The following is a 16,011-nucleotide window of genomic DNA, read 5'->3' on the forward strand; positions in this document are numbered from 1 at the left end:
ACAGAGTATGGAATTATATTTTAGAGAATTTCTGTCTATGTGTACAAAATAGCTGGTTGCCATAAGACAATTCTGACATCGGAGGTATTTTAAATATTTACTTTATTCCGCAACTCTCTTGTGCAACTTGTGTATAGCTGTAATGGGTGAATTGTTTCAAGAAATATATATCTATAATATTTTATGTATATTATATATAAAATACACACAAAATTGAAAGTCCTTCTGATAATTAGATGCATACCTTCCTTGGAGATCTGTGGCACCATGTAGGGAATAGGAAAGACCTGGGGATTAACAAAATTCTGAAGACCTCCCTAGATTCTCCTCATATTAATCCCTGCCCTACACTCGATGTTACCTAAGAATGTTTCTTGGTCTTCCTTTATGAATTACTTGTGTTCCTGCTACTTCAGGCTATTTTACCAACAATCCCTAGCTGTGGCTACAAGAAGCGAGTAGAAATTGTTGTGTTTGACTTTCCAATAATTATGTGAAGCATTACGTCTGCAATTCAGATCATAAATAATGACTGTAGCTGTTTACAGTGGGTCTCAAGGATGCAATTCACTCAAGATGTGACCTTAACAGGAAAAGGAGGAAAGAGGACAAAGTTGGTTAAATTTTCTGTTCTGGGAGCACAAGCAAATTCATTTTGAGAGAGGCTATCAGCTCTGAGTAGCAGTAGTGTTTAAAGTGCTACTAATACGAAAAAGATATTTAGTCTTTAACATTTATTTTGCCAAGTTTTATGAATAGAAATCCTTTGTATGAAAAAACGGACACACTCTTAATGTCAAAATTAAACACAATAAACCATGTTTAGTAAGCTGTATTGTGAGTAGGACATAAAGTATCAGAAACACATAACAGTGCTCCCTATATATCTCTTCATTAACATCTAATAAAAGGAAAACAGGAAAGGACCAGGGATCAATCTACTGTGGCCCACACATTCACAGCCAGATGACAACTTTACCAGCAATGAAGCTCATGTCAGTTGCTGGTCTGAGGTATGTACTCTACATGCACCAACATCAAAGTGCTAGATAACTGGACGCCTCCAGTGAGATACCCATGTGTTTAGCAAATACGTAGTGAGGGAAATTAGCAGCACAAGGATTTCCAGCATGTTACAAATGTACTCTGTGAGGAACTGGAGAGTGCCAGTCATGTAGGACAAGCTGTGGTTCACGTGTCAGTAAACACGATGGTCTTCATATGTAAAAGCTATTAAAGGTGTTAGTAGAGGAGAAAATGACCAGCTGTTAGCCAAAGTTACTCCCTGCTAGAAATTTTTGTATTAGTCTGTCCTCTTTGATTTGAAATACAAACTTAAATTGATCCTGCTAACAGTTTGCTACTCAGTCTCCTTGTTTCTCTTTGGTTTGCTTTTAGGGTTTTTGGTTTTGTTTTTTTTTTTGTTGTTGTTTTGGTTTGGTTTTTTGGGGGGTTTTGTTTTTGTTTTTTTAATTAAACTAGCTCCTTTTCCCAGCCTTAAAACTACATTTTTTTTCATAGAACCTTTCATTTCAACAATTCTATGTCAGTACTATGGAGATGTATTCACCAGTTCAGGTGAAAAAATGTTAACATTATCAGCAGAATCTATTTTTTTTTTCTTCAGCAGCCTTCTGGGAGTGCTGAGACTGACAACAGGCCTCAGAAAAACAGCAGTGTATTCTAGAGCTATTTATTCCTTCTGCTTCATTCTTGATGGGAACTGTTCATCTAAACTCTCCTCTGGGTAGAGCATCTTGAAGGACCTCTCATGTCAACTAGAAAGCAAAAGAATGTCAAAATAAGAGATTTATAGAAGTTTTGCTAATAATATAATTGCAACCATTTTCTTCTGTGTTCTATCCATTCTACTTTTGTGGATCTTTGTTTCTGAAATTCTCTAATCAAGTACATTTAAATACATTAGTACACATCATCACCTTAGTTTGTACTGGATTTAGAGTTTCTATTTGAATTGATCGAATTTAAAACTAAAACAAAACCTCCAATTTTTATTGAGACACATTATGTCATCTGCTGCATGCATTAATGACCTCATGCCACCATTTTTCATAAGCAACCACACAGACTTTGATGGAAACTGTTATCAAACTCCCAGTGATGAAACTAAAGCAGTTAAAAATAGAAGACATCACTCTAACTTTTGCAGCCCTAAAAATAATATATACTAGTCTCTTCACTTTTAATGGTTTCTTATTATAACAATACATTATAGTTCTTAAAAAGTTAACATTCATCCCAGCTTTTGACCATAATAAAAATTGTTCTGCTCTGTTAGTGAAGCATTAAAATTTTCTGTCTTTTTCTAAAATGAAAGACATTGTTGTGGTTTCTAGAACAAAACAAGGGCACAACTGTAGTGCTACTTTTCTTCCTTTTGCCTGTAAAGTTTGTAAACCAGTTCCTTTTGATTGTCCGAAATGTTTTCTGGTGTTCTAAATAACATTGGACACCAGTTCTCTGCTTTTAAAGTAGTTTATGTTCAATACAAGTGTTTCTCACTACTGTCTCTCCACAAGCTTCATGAATGCAGGGCTGTCAGTATTTATTTATTGTTTGATATTATTTTCCCTAGGACTTCTCAATGGAAACTACAGACATTTTTTGGTTTGGTTTGAGCTTAACTCATTCACTGTTGCACACTTCAGAATCATAGTTTTGCATTTTCAGTAACACACCATTTGTATAAGACAGTTTCTCATACATATAACTTCTTAAAGATGACTAAGCAGCTTGTAACTTTGACTAAAGCAACTAAGTGACCCCAATATTTTTTTTAAGATTTTGTTTGACTAAAACATTTGTTGTTGTTTCTATTATAACATCTTAAGAAATACCTGCATTCTTTTTAATGGTCTTAGACAGAAACCTAGCTGTACAGTGTTTCTATCTAGAGATCATTTTACTTCAGTTAATAACTGCAAGTGATAAAACCATGACACATATAAAATTTCTGGAATAACCATGACCAGTTTGCAAACTGTATTAATAAAATGGTGTCAAGCAACATAAACTTGGTTCAGATTTAAAACTGCCATCAGTTTGGAAATATTTATCATTAATCAGTTTCGGGCCATTTACTCAGTCAATTCAGAGGTGTTTTGCTTTATGAATATAGTTCAGGTTATCAAGTCTTCAATTAATGCCTTCTGAGATCACACAATTTCATTTAACTTCCCTCAAAATATTATAAATGTATGTGAAGCTTTTACATTACAAGCTAGTGCATTTGCTTTTCCTTCACGAGGTGTTCCATATTTCAGTTAATTAACACTAGCACAATGTATGATTTTCACTTGTTTCATTTTCCAGTTTGCATGGTATTTTTAAGTAACTAGCCTGAGCAACTTCCAGAGAGACCCTTTCCTATGTTTTGTACTTCTTATAGGTTCACAAATGCTCCATCCTTGTTGGTATTCAAGGGATGGACAAGGCCTTAGGCAACCTGGTCTAGTGTGAGGAAGCAGGAAGACTGGATCTGGATGATCTTTAGGTCTTTTTCAACCGTAACCATTCTATGATTCTATGAGTCTATGGTTTAACTTTTTCCACAATTTTTATTTTTGCTCTAAAATAAATAAGTAAACAAACAAACAAACAAATTTTATGTTTCAGGAAGGAATCTGCAAGTTGCAGTGGTACAGGTCCTTGTAGCTATTTTTAATTAGAAAATGCTTTGTTCTAGTCACCTTTTCTCTAAATTGGAAATAATAAATAGAAATTAAGAATGAATATTGTAGAATATTAAAGTTTACTCTTGTGAAAAATTACAGAAAATGTTTAGAAATATGGAAAGTAGATGGTGTTAGCCTTATTTCTCCTAAGTTCATCATCTGTTTCATTCTTGCTTGGAAAACTTAACACTGCAAGATACATTAGCTTTATGTCCTAAAACATAGTGTAAATACAGTTTTAATGTACAGTACTGTATGTACAGTTTTGCATAACCTGAACTTTCATTATTTCCCACTTTCTTTCAGTGAATTGATTGATACACAAATCTTCATGAATTTCTTCCATCTCCTAGATCCCCTAACAAGCAAATTGATCTTACTTGCCAGACAAGCTTATTAAATGCCTCCGGCTTTCTGGAACTGAAGACATTTGATCAGAAAATGAAAACACTGGCATGTAGCTGGCATTGTTCTTTCTGGTTTAGCTGGCTTTTGTACAACGTTCACATTAGCTCTGTGCCCACAACCTCAAACTGGATAATATTGGAAATGCATGATGTATGGAGGAAGTTTGAGGGAAAAGTGCTAAGTGAATATTGGCCTTCCATGTCCTTCTTTGGTGATAACATGTGGAATCTGGATTCAGGACAGAGAACAGATAAATGACTACTAAATATTCTCAATACAAAATGAACTATAATGTCTTTAAAATTAATTCCTTTAGGGCAAATCTAAAATGTCGATCCAGCTCATACTTTTTTTAGCATCTTGCTCTGTATATCATTTACTGTAATAAGCAATCATTTCCAACAGTAACAAGAAACATACAGAGTAATATGGGAGCATAAACACAAACCCATTTAGAAACGAAATCTTCAGAAAGATAGATGTGATCTATATACAATTTCATTTACCACATCTCAAATATGGACTGTTGCACAGCATTTCATTTAGAGCTTTAAACATAACAATGCTTTTTTATTTGTTTAACAGGGTTGCAATCATAGTAAATAAACCACCTCTGACCATGAGTTTCTGATGGAAAGTTTAGATGCTGTGCAAGGGTTTTTGTTCATTTAGTGGTAGTTAATTTGTTACTTTAAAGGTAATTAACTCCTACCCTTTCTAAATTAATGTTTGAAAATTTATGTTTTGTCTGATTCAGTCTCTGAAAAGGATGCAAGTATATGTCAGTATACTGTCCCCCTAGAGCCTATGAGGACTCCTGTGAAGCACATAGTCACTGCAGCCTCTGGAAGGGACTGCATCAGGGCCGATATCCACACTGCAGCCCATAGAGGACCCACACTGGAGAAGTCCTTACCTGAAGGACTCTGTCCCATGACAGGGACCCTATGCTGGAGCAGAGGAACAGAATTATGAGTAAGAAGTGGCAGACATGAAATGTTATAAACTGTTTGCAAACCTCTTTCCTTATCCTCCCTGCACTACTTGGAAATGGAGAGCTAGGGGAGCTGGGAATGAAAGAGTGAAGTTGAGCCTGGGAAGAAGGTGTGGGTGGGAGGGAGATGTTTTAGTTTTCATCTTTGTTTCTTCACCATCCTACTCTTCTTTTGGAAATAAATTAAATTAATTTTCTCCAATTCAAGTCTGGATTTGCTGTGACTGTAATTATTTAATGATGCCCCTGTCTTTATATCTACCATGAGCTTTTTCATGACTGGGGGGAGTGAGAGTAGCTGAGTGGGTGTCTGGCAGACAAGGTCAATCCACCACAGATATATTCCTAACACTCAGAAAAGTATGGCCCTAATGCCAAATGAAACTTCTATGCAGCAATAATTATGCTGGAAAATCAGAGTAATAACAATGGAACACATATAAGGAATATCACCCTACAATCATATTACAAGTTTAACAGCATTTGGTCTAGATTTCTTGTTGCTTAGCAGATAATAATTTTATGGGTGCAAGAAAAGTAACTCGAGGCCCTGAGTTTCAGTTAAAATATGTGAAGAAATATGACAGTAAAAATATAATTAATCAACCTCAATGACTATATGTATAAAATTTTTCATTGTGATTGTTGATGTCCTAAAGGATTTTAACAGTAGCATATACTTTTCAAGTGTTTTAAAATATCTCAGGAAAAGTAAATTAGCATAAATTACACTTATAAGAGGTTGAAGAAATAGAAGTTTTGAATGGATGCAGAAGAGAGAACAATTTTAAATTTTACCTTCCTGTACTTTTTTAAGCTTCTTGGCAACTAAGATTTACCACCATAAAGGAACTGTAAGTAGCTATAAGGAGCTTCTCTTTCTCCCCCTCCTCTCTCTCTTCCTCAGGCCGCCATCTAAGTTACATTTATCTCACCGTATTTTTTTTAATTTGTTCTGATATACAGATACCTATTTTTGTTCTAACACCACCAACATTTGCCTGAATTTTTGAAGTGCCGTATATTTAAATGGGATTTTAGCCACATGATTCTCCATCTGTTTCAAAACCCATCTAAAAATACTTTTCTCTTGTCTGCCTCTCAGTGTTTGCCTATTTTTATGTTATTTCATTATAGCTGTAAGGGACATACATACTAAATTTATTTGGGGTATGCAGAACAAAAATGCTCTGAGATTTATCTTATCTAACATTTTTATTAAATTTTGAACTTCCAATTTAACCTTACTTATGGCCAGCTATTATTTTATAAATTACAGTCACATTTTCAACACCCTTTGTTTTCAAAAGTTCTCTGTCAGGGTTTGGTTAATTTTTAAGTTATGTCCAATTTTAAATGGGTTAGTAAAAGAATCTAGTATTTCTTTTTTGGCCTTAATGAATCAAAAGTTCTATTGATATAGTAAGCATTTTGCCAGAGTACTTAAACTCAGCTGTAGCTTTTAACAGATTGACATTGGAAATGCTGATTCAGGGGCATTCTGCCTTATGGATTTATGTAATTTTAACATGTATTTAGAGCAGTTTTTGAAGCAAGGGTATTCATCCTCAAGTGAACAGTCAGAAAAAAAAAAGAAATTGCCAATGTTTTTACAGTTGTAGAGATGTATTTCCTGACTCCACCTCTGGAAGTTTAATTTTGATGAGCTCTGCAGTTTGAGGTTTGCAGATGCTTTTGGATATGACAGCTATGATGTTGTCTGGAGGTAATCTTGTCCAGAGAAAAAAGTCAAGACCTCTTATGCAGTCATTCAGATAACATAATATTAATCTCAGCCAGAATAAATGAGAAAATAACAGTTTGTACAACAGAGCTTAATTTGCACAGGGGTTAGATTTTAAACAATGTTAAGCACCAGTGCCAAAAAGCTAGGTTAACAATGGGATAAGCAAAAAGAGGTGTCCATTTGCGAGGACAATCTTTATGAGCAATTACTGTAGATTCAAACATGTAAACCATAATTAATATATCTATTTATTTTTTATTAACTTTTCAGAATTGTGAACCAAACTCTTGCATGAGTGTCGTGGTTCAAGTTCAGCTGCCACACAGCCTGATTACTCACTCCCCAGCTTTCTCCCCCCTTGCTCCTGAAGGGATGGGGAGGAGAATCAAAAGAATTAACTCCCATGGGTTGAGATAAGAACAGTCCAGTAACTAAGGTATAACACAAAACCAATACTACTGCCACCAATAATAATAATGATAAGGGAAATAAAAAGGGAAGAGAATACAACTGCTCACTATCTGCCGACCGATACCCAGTCCAACCTGAGCAGTGATCTAGCCCTTCGGGGTAACTGCCCCCAGTTTATGTATTGGTCATGATGTGCTGTGGTACCTCTTTGGTTAGTTTGGGTCAGGTGTCCTGTCTCTGCTTCCTCCCGGCTTCCCCTCCTTCCTGGCAGAACATGAAACTCAGAAAGTCCTTGGTCAGAGTAAACGTTACTGAGCAGCAACTAAAAACATTGGTGTTACCAGAGGAGTTCCCAGGCTGAAAGTCAAAAACATAGCGCTGCACCAGCTACTAAGAGGGAGAAAAATGACTGCTACTGCTGAACCCAGGACAATGAGTCTTGAATTGTTGATGCGTTTTCATATTCTTGACTTCTTATTGTGAAAATCCCTCCTCCCATTTCTCATCCAGTGGAACGGTTATCGTAATTAACCTGATGTTTTATGCTGTTATCCTATTATGCCAACAATACGGTTTAACATAACCTTATTATAATAATAAAAAGAAAGCTTGGATCACTGTGATGCTTACTGAGCATTCAAGAGACACTTTCTGTGTGCGTCTCAAAACAACTCAAAAGGTGGAAGGCACTGAGGGGGGCTTTGTGGATTACTAAGCAGTGGATTAGTGATGAGGGAGCAGAACAGAGATCATGCTCCAGGAAGGCAGGGGATGGTTTCCTGCATGTCTGCCCTGAGACCGCGAAGATCGACTGCCGGGAGACAGCGGCACAGACATTGCGGGGCCCATCAGGGAAAAACGTTAACTGGGTCTGGGGTTCATCAGATCCCCTGCAAATGAGTCTCACTTGTGGGAAGTTTCCAAGAGAGCGTGACCCTATAAAAAGGCAAAACTGGCCTTCAGCTTTGTGGTGTGTGCTCCTCTTTATGAAATATCAGCAGAATCACTGGCTGCAAGGACTTCATCAAGGGTTAAGTAACTGAAAGGACTACAACTGAAATGGCTGCAACTTGCTGATGGAGAAATGTCACTGGATCCACTGGGTGGTGAGGCTATTTATTTCTGTTTTATTTTATCTCTCCTTTTTTTCCCATTTCAGGTCTCCTATAAGAATAAGAACTTGCAAATACTTTTGCTCCTACTGACACAGTTTTAGGGAAGTTTACAATAAAATTAATGGTTCATTTGTTTTTCAACCTCTGGAGTGCCTGTGATTTCTCCTGTGAACTGGATATTGTAAACAGTATTGTAAAAGATCACCTGCCCCCTCACCTGTCAAGTGGGATGGGATAGCATTCACAAATAATTCTTTAAATTATTTGGTTACTAATAGTGTTACATGTTTCCTTGCCTGTCAAAAATAAGGTTGTCTCAAGAATTTTGTAAAGCTCATGTTCATTCAAACTCACATTCATATGTGAAAGCATTACCCATTGAAATAAGCCCCAGACAGAAGATGTATCACTCTTTCATGTGTTTTTCTTGCTGGAAGGAGAAATCCACTTTTTTGGGTAGTTGGAGGAAAGTTGTGGCAAGGGAATTACAGTATCAAGTGAAGGATAAAGACAGAGAGGTAACTGTCAAGGAGGACACATCAATTCTTTCAATTCCAGACCCTGAAGCACCTAGATAAAGGTATGAAATACTGCAATGAAAAACAGTATCCTAGTTTAGATGTCTTGACTGCCTGACAGTGAAGCTTACCATCACATATTTAAGTTTTTATGCAATGCCAATTCATGCACTCTTTGTGGGTGCTATGCTGCAGCTCTTTACATGCAAACTGGTTAATTAAGAAATTATTTGATTTGCATTGCTCCCAAAGCCTACTGAAATTTTTCATGAAACTCTGGTGTCCCTGAATATTTTCATTGTTTATTTAATACCATTTTCTTAAGACTCAGTTTTCATCCTTCCACAATAATTCCCTGTTACAGGCTTTAATTCAGGCAAAAGCCAGGAAGGAAGGAAGGATGGAATCTATTCTGGAAAACATTTGTATGAAAAAACGTACACTTGAAAAGGTTGAGTTGCAGAAACAACAGCAAAGGTACTGAAAGAAAAAAATTAGTTCAGTTCCCAGGTGGTCAGGGAATACTACAATTATACAAGGATGACATAATACTTTGAGAACATTTTAGATGATACATTCAGCCCTGATTAAAATTACGGAGCTTACTTTTTCTTAAATAGTAATGATGCTCTATTAAGTTTGATCTGATATTTTTTGAAAGGCCAGGAGGCCTTTGTTAACAAGTCAGAGAAGCTATTGCACCAGAAAACATTGCCAGTAATTGCAATAAGTAGTTGATAACTAGGACAAGGGGCAATGGGTGTAAACTGGAGCATAGGAGATTCCATGTGAACATCAGGAAAAATTTCTTTACTGTGAGAGTGACAGAGCACTGGAGCAGGTTGCCCAGGGGGGTTGTGGAGTCTCCTACGTTGGAGATATTCAAGGCCCACTTGGACAAGTTCTTGTGTGGTGTACTCTAGGTTACCCTGCTCTTGCAGGGGGGTTGGACTGGATGATCTTCTGAGGTCCCTTCCAACCCTTGAGATTCTGTGAGTCTGTGAACTGTGAGAATACTGTAGGGAATATGAGAATGTGGTTGCCTTAGAGAGATTAACATATTATTTGTGAACACTTTTTTTTTTTTTTCTTTTTTTTTTTTTTCTTTTTTTTTTTTTCCCTAAACAAAAAGGATCTCATAGCAGCCTTCCAGTATCTGAAGGGAACCTACAAGGATGCTGGAGAGTGACTCTTCATCAGGGACTCTAGTGATAGGACAAGGGGTAATGGGCTCAAGCTTAAACAAGGGAAGTTCAGGTTAGATGTAAGGAAGAAGTTCTTTAATGTGAGGGTGGTGAGGCACTGGAACAGATTGTCCAAAAAAAAAGAGGTAAATGCTCCATCCCTGTCTGCTCAAAGACAGGCTAGACAGAGTCTTAGGCAACGTGATCTAGTGTGAGGTGAATCTGCCCATGGCAGAGAGGTTGGAACTGGATGATCTTAAGGTCCTTTCCAACCCTAACTATTCTGTGATTTTAGGATTTCAAATTCACTTTAGTCAGAAATTGATATCTCTGTTAAAAAAAAAAAAAATCACTTTTAGAAAACGTTTCTATAGGATATAAATGTACAGTGACTCCTCTAGTGAAAAATCACTCATACTCAACAATAAGGGACTATTGTAATATATTTGAGAATAGTGAACTGTGTATAAATGCCAGTGTCCTGGGTTTAGCAGTAACATTCATTTTTTTCTCCTTCTTGGTAGCTAGTGCAGAGTTGTGTTTTGACTTTCAGCCTGGGAATAGAGACATTCAAAAACTTCCAAACTCTCAAATGATGCTGTAATCGGTCTGGGGGGTTGGGACTGGGAGGGTAAAAGAATGTCTCTTTCACATGTTGACACCCCAAGAAAGAGAAAAAAGTTGTGTAATTACTAAGCACTTTTATTATATACTTCCCAAAGTATAAAGGTGGTGACCACACTGGGAACATAAGCCAAATCAGTTTCATGATCAATGATTCTGTTTTATTACAAGTCTTTACCATAAAGTACAATGAGACAAAAACCTTAGCCCAAGCCCCACACTTGAAAAACACTAACACATCAAATGCCGCCTCTAAGTAAGCTATGATATACTGAAACTGTGAGATCAAGAGGAACAACTTTGAGAGCCAATAAATCAGCATTGTGATGAGTGATCATTAATCTAAACTAATGAATGCTTATCATAAATATGATTAGACACACTCTGGTCAGATCTGTTGTTGTCTCAACCCTTCATGCCCCACATTGGGCGCCAAAAAGAACTGTCGCGGTTTAAACCTAGCCACACAGCTTGTTCACTCACTGCCCCCTTCTTCTTTCCTTCCCCCCCCGCCCCCGCTCCCAGAGGAATGGGGAGGAGAATAGAAAGAATGTAAGTCCCATGGGTTGAGATAAGAACAGTCCAGCAACCAGTGTACAACACAAACCACTACTGTTACCACCAATGATAATAAAGAGAAAATAACAAGGGAAGAGGATACGATACCACCCGCCGAAAACGAGTCCAACCCAGAAGAGCCCATGTCCTTCTGGGTAACTCCCAGTTACCCTCCTGGGCATGACATGCTGTGGTATGGAATACCTCTTTGGCCAGCTTGGGTTGGGTGCCCTGCTTCCTCCCAGCCTCTCCTCCTCCCTGGCAGAGCATGAGACTCACAAAGTCCTTGGTCAGAATAAACATGACTTAGCAACAACTAAAAACATCGGTGTTATCAGAGCAGTTCCCAGGCTGCTAGCCCGCTCTCCATCATCTTTACCAAGTCTTGGGAAACAGGAGAGGTGCCTGAGGACTGGAGGAAAGCAAATGTCACTCCCGTCTTCAAAAAGGGCAAGAAGGAGGACCCGGGTAACTATAGACCAGTCAGCCTCACCTCCATCCCTGGGAAAGTGATGGAACACCTTATCCTTGGTGCCATCTTAAGGCGTATCAAGGATAAGAGGGTTATAAGGGGCAGTCAACATGGCTTCACCAAGGGGAAGTCATGCTTGACCAATCTCGTAGCCTTTTATGAGGAAATAACACGGTGGATGGATGATGGCAGAGAGGTGGATGTGGTCTACCTTGACTTCAGCAAAGCGTTTGACAGGGTCTCCCACAGCATCCTCGCAGCTAAATTGAGGAAGTGTGGTCTGGATGATCGGGTAGTGAGGTGGACTGTGAACTGGCTGAAGGAGAGAAGCCAGAGAGTTGTAGTCTATGGAGCGGAGTCTAGTTGGAGGCCTGTATCTAGTGGAGTGCCTCAAGGGTCGGTACTGGGACCAGTATTATTTAATATATTCATCAGTGATTTAGATGAGGGAATTGAGTGTACTATCAGCAAGTTTGCTGATGACACTAAGCTGGGAGGAGTGGCCGACACGCCAGAAGGCTGTGCTGCCATCCAGCAAGACCTGGAGAGGCTGGAGAGTTGGGTGGGGAATAACTTGATGAAATATAACAAGGGAAAGTGTAGAGTCCTGCATCTGGGCAGGAACAACCCCAGGTTCCAGTATAGATTGGGGAACGACCTGTTAGAGAGCAGTGTAGGGGAGAGGGACCTGGGGATCCTAGTGGACGACAGGATGACCATGAGCCGACACTGTGCCCTTGTGGCCAAGAAGGCCAATGGCATCCTGGGGTGTATCAGAAGGGGGGTGGTTAGTAGGTCGAGAGAGGTCCTCCTTCCCCTCTACTCTGCCCTGGTGAGACCTCATCTGGAATATTGCGTCCAGTTCTGGGCCCCTCAGTTCAAGAAGGACAGGGACCTGCTGGAGAGATTCCAGCACAGGGCAACTAGGATGATTAAGGGGGTGGAGCATCTCCCTTATGAGGAAAGACTGAGGGAGCTGGGTCTCTATAGTTTGGAGAAGAGGAGACTGAGGGGTGACCTTATTAGTGTATATAAATATATAAAGGGGGAGTGTCACTAGGATGGAGCCAGGCTCTTCTCAGTGGCAAACAATGATAGGACAAGGGGCAATGGGTACAAACTGGATCACAAGAAGTTCCACTTAAACTTGAGAAGAAACTTCTTCTCAGTGAGGGTGACGGAACACTGGAACAGGCTGCCCAGGGAGGTTGTGGAGTCTCCTTCTCTGGAGACGTTCAAAAGCCGCCTGGACATGTTCCTGTGTAACCTTATCTAGGTGTTCCTGCTCTGGCAGGGGGATTGGACTAGATGATCTTTTGAGGTCCCTTCCAATCTCTAACATACTGTGATACTGTGAAAGTCAAAACCACAGCACTGCACCAGCTACCAAGGAGAAAAAATTGACTGCTACTGCTAAACCCAGGACAATAAGCTAATCATTTGTAGTGTAAATCTGCCAGATCTACTCAAGAAGTGCCACTATCTTCCATGTAGATAGATGAAACTTGGGAAATACTTTAAGTAGTTGCAATTCCTTGATTAGATAGGAGAGAATGGAAAAGAAACTTAGTAACTCCTTTTTCCTACTAGAAAGTAAAAAATACTTTATTTATAACTTTCTAAGCACTATAGACATTCGTAAGTCATGTCACTACTTGTGAGCATAATTTAGATTCTTGCCTGTAGTTTCAGCTGAGCATAGATGAATAATTCTTGGAGATGAATTTTAGAAATTAAAACATGGATTTGCAGATAGCAATATCCAACTTTCTATAAAAGATAATGCATTCTGCAAAAGGCAATAAATGGACTTTACTTAAAAGAGTATTTTCATGTAGTGAATTCTAAAAATAATCACATGAGATTTGGACTAGTATGAACAAATCAGATGACAAATCTAGAAGTTAATAATATTGGCAGTTCTGGAAAACAAAAGAACAGGTGATTAAAAAAAAATTGTAGGATGTACCTGAGACAAATAGCATAGATGTAGGTGAACATTTGAGGCACTGATGCACAAATTAAGAGACAAACACCTTGAGACGATAACAAGAATTACTACCTAATTTGCATCAGAGCATCTTTATTGAATGCATATAGAAAATGTTTGTAGGAAGAACTGAGAATGAAAAAATGCCCTTACACTGAAAATCTGATGGTTCTGAAGGAAGTTTGGAATCAATTTTGTGATAAAAATAAAAATAAAAAAATGAGGAAATAATCTGCAAAAGGTGACTAATTTTCTCCTATTCAGACCAAAGGAGAAATTAAATGAGGTTTTTATTTTAATCAACTGGACAACAGAGAGCTTGCTAATAACAGGATTTTTAAATACCAAAGTATTCATTGGAAGCTTCACATAGACACACAGAGATAATATAGTTGAACTCGCTGATTATTTGATTTCAACTGTGATGGATAAATATATTTAAGAAGATGGATGAATGAAGTAATGATATAGGCATGAGTTTTTCTAAGAGATTTGAGAATTTAGGTGGATGTTATAGTAAAATTCCATAACCAGGTACTGTGAGACAAGAAGGATGCAAAACACAAAAGGAAAAAAATGAATTTAGAAAAAAAAAAAAAAAGGTAACTTTGGAAACTGCTCAAGATAGTCTCAGAAACATAATCAAAGAATAAAGCGAGGAGAGGTGACCAGTTACTGATAAAGTCTATACTAACTACTAGGAGAAAATTATCCCAATATTAATAAAATGTAGAATGTATATAAAGACAATATTATGAATAAATGACCTGAATATCAAAACAGAAATGAGTAAACGTTTGGAAAGAAAATAAAAGTGAGCAAAACTAAAGCAAAATACTGGAATAGGCTGTCCAAGGGAGTGGTGGAATCACCGTCCCTGGAAGCATTCAAAACTGTGTAGACAGGGCCTTTAGTGACATGGCTTAGTGGTGGCCTTGGCAGCCCTGGATAATGGTTGGACTTGATGACCTTAAAGGTCTCTTCCAACCCAGGTGATTCTATTCTGTTCTGCAAAAGAACAGCCACACTGGTAAAATACATAATTATTGTACAAGTTGCATTTTAATTAATGGGGATTTAAAGAGTAGTAAAAAAAGAAAGCCAGCCATATCCTGCGCTGCATCAAAAGGACTGTGACCAGCAGGTTGGAGGAGGTGATCCTGCTCCTCTGCTCTGCTCTCGTGAGACCTCACTTGGAGTATTGTGTACAGTTCTGGTGTCCTCAACATAAAAAGGACATGGATCTGTTGGAACAAGGCCAGAGGAGGGCCACGAGGATGATCAGGGGATTGGAGCACCTTCCACATGAAGATAGGCTGAGAAAGTGGGTGTTGTTCAGCCTGGAGAAGAGAAGGCTGTGTGGAGACCCCATAGCATCCTTCCAGTACCTGAAGGGGGCGTATATGGATGCTAGGGATGGACTATAGAGACATTAGGGACTGTAGTGATAGGACAAGGAGTAACAGGTTAAAACTTAAACAGGGGGAGTTTGGATTGGATACAAGGAAGAAGTTATTTACTGTAAGGGTGGTGAGGCACTGGAATGGGTTGCCCAGGGAAGTTGTGAATGCTCCATCCCTGGCGGTTGGACGAAGCTTTAGGTGACATGGTTTAGTGTGAGGTGTCCCTGCCCACGGCAGGGAGATTAGAACTAGATGATCTTAAGGGCCTTTCCAACCCTAACTATTCTATGATTCTAAGAATATCAATACATAGTATGAATAAAAAGAAACAAGGTAAAGGAAAAGTAAGAAATATTATTAAGCAGAAGCTGTGAACATACAACAGTAGAAGGCTGTGGTATCTTTTCCTTCTTTACCTTTGTCTTCACAAAATAAAGACTATTGTAATTAGGCCTTAATAATATTAAAAATGAAAGGGGGATGCTGTGCAGATTAGGAAATAAACATATTTTTTTGAAGGATATATACATGTGTTGTTTGTTTTTTTTTATTTGGTATGACCTAATGAAACTGACCCCTTAGTTTTCAAGAAACGCCAGGCAAAGCAGACTCTGATTGGCAATTATCTACCTTAACTTTTAGAGGACAAAGGAGATCTTGGAGGATGAAGGAATACGAATATGCTCTTGGAAAACAGGAGGAAAAAATTATAAACATGATTTGGAATAAACTACTAAAGACTCGTTAAAAAATCCTTAGTGGATGCAATAAACACAATATTATAGTTAACTTGGTCGCCAAGGGAATGTCATACAAAACAATCTAATTATCTTTTCTGACAAGCGAATGGTTTTAGTGGATGAAGGGAAAGCACAAAAATATTAACTTAAGC

Source organism: Neopsephotus bourkii, unplaced genomic scaffold (assembly GCF_033783945.1).
Source record: "Neopsephotus bourkii isolate Nb327-2 ecotype Australia unplaced genomic scaffold, CSIRO-AGI_Nbou_v1 NB_821, whole genome shotgun sequence".
Taxonomy (NCBI): domain Eukaryota; kingdom Metazoa; phylum Chordata; class Aves; order Psittaciformes; family Psittacidae; genus Neopsephotus; species Neopsephotus bourkii.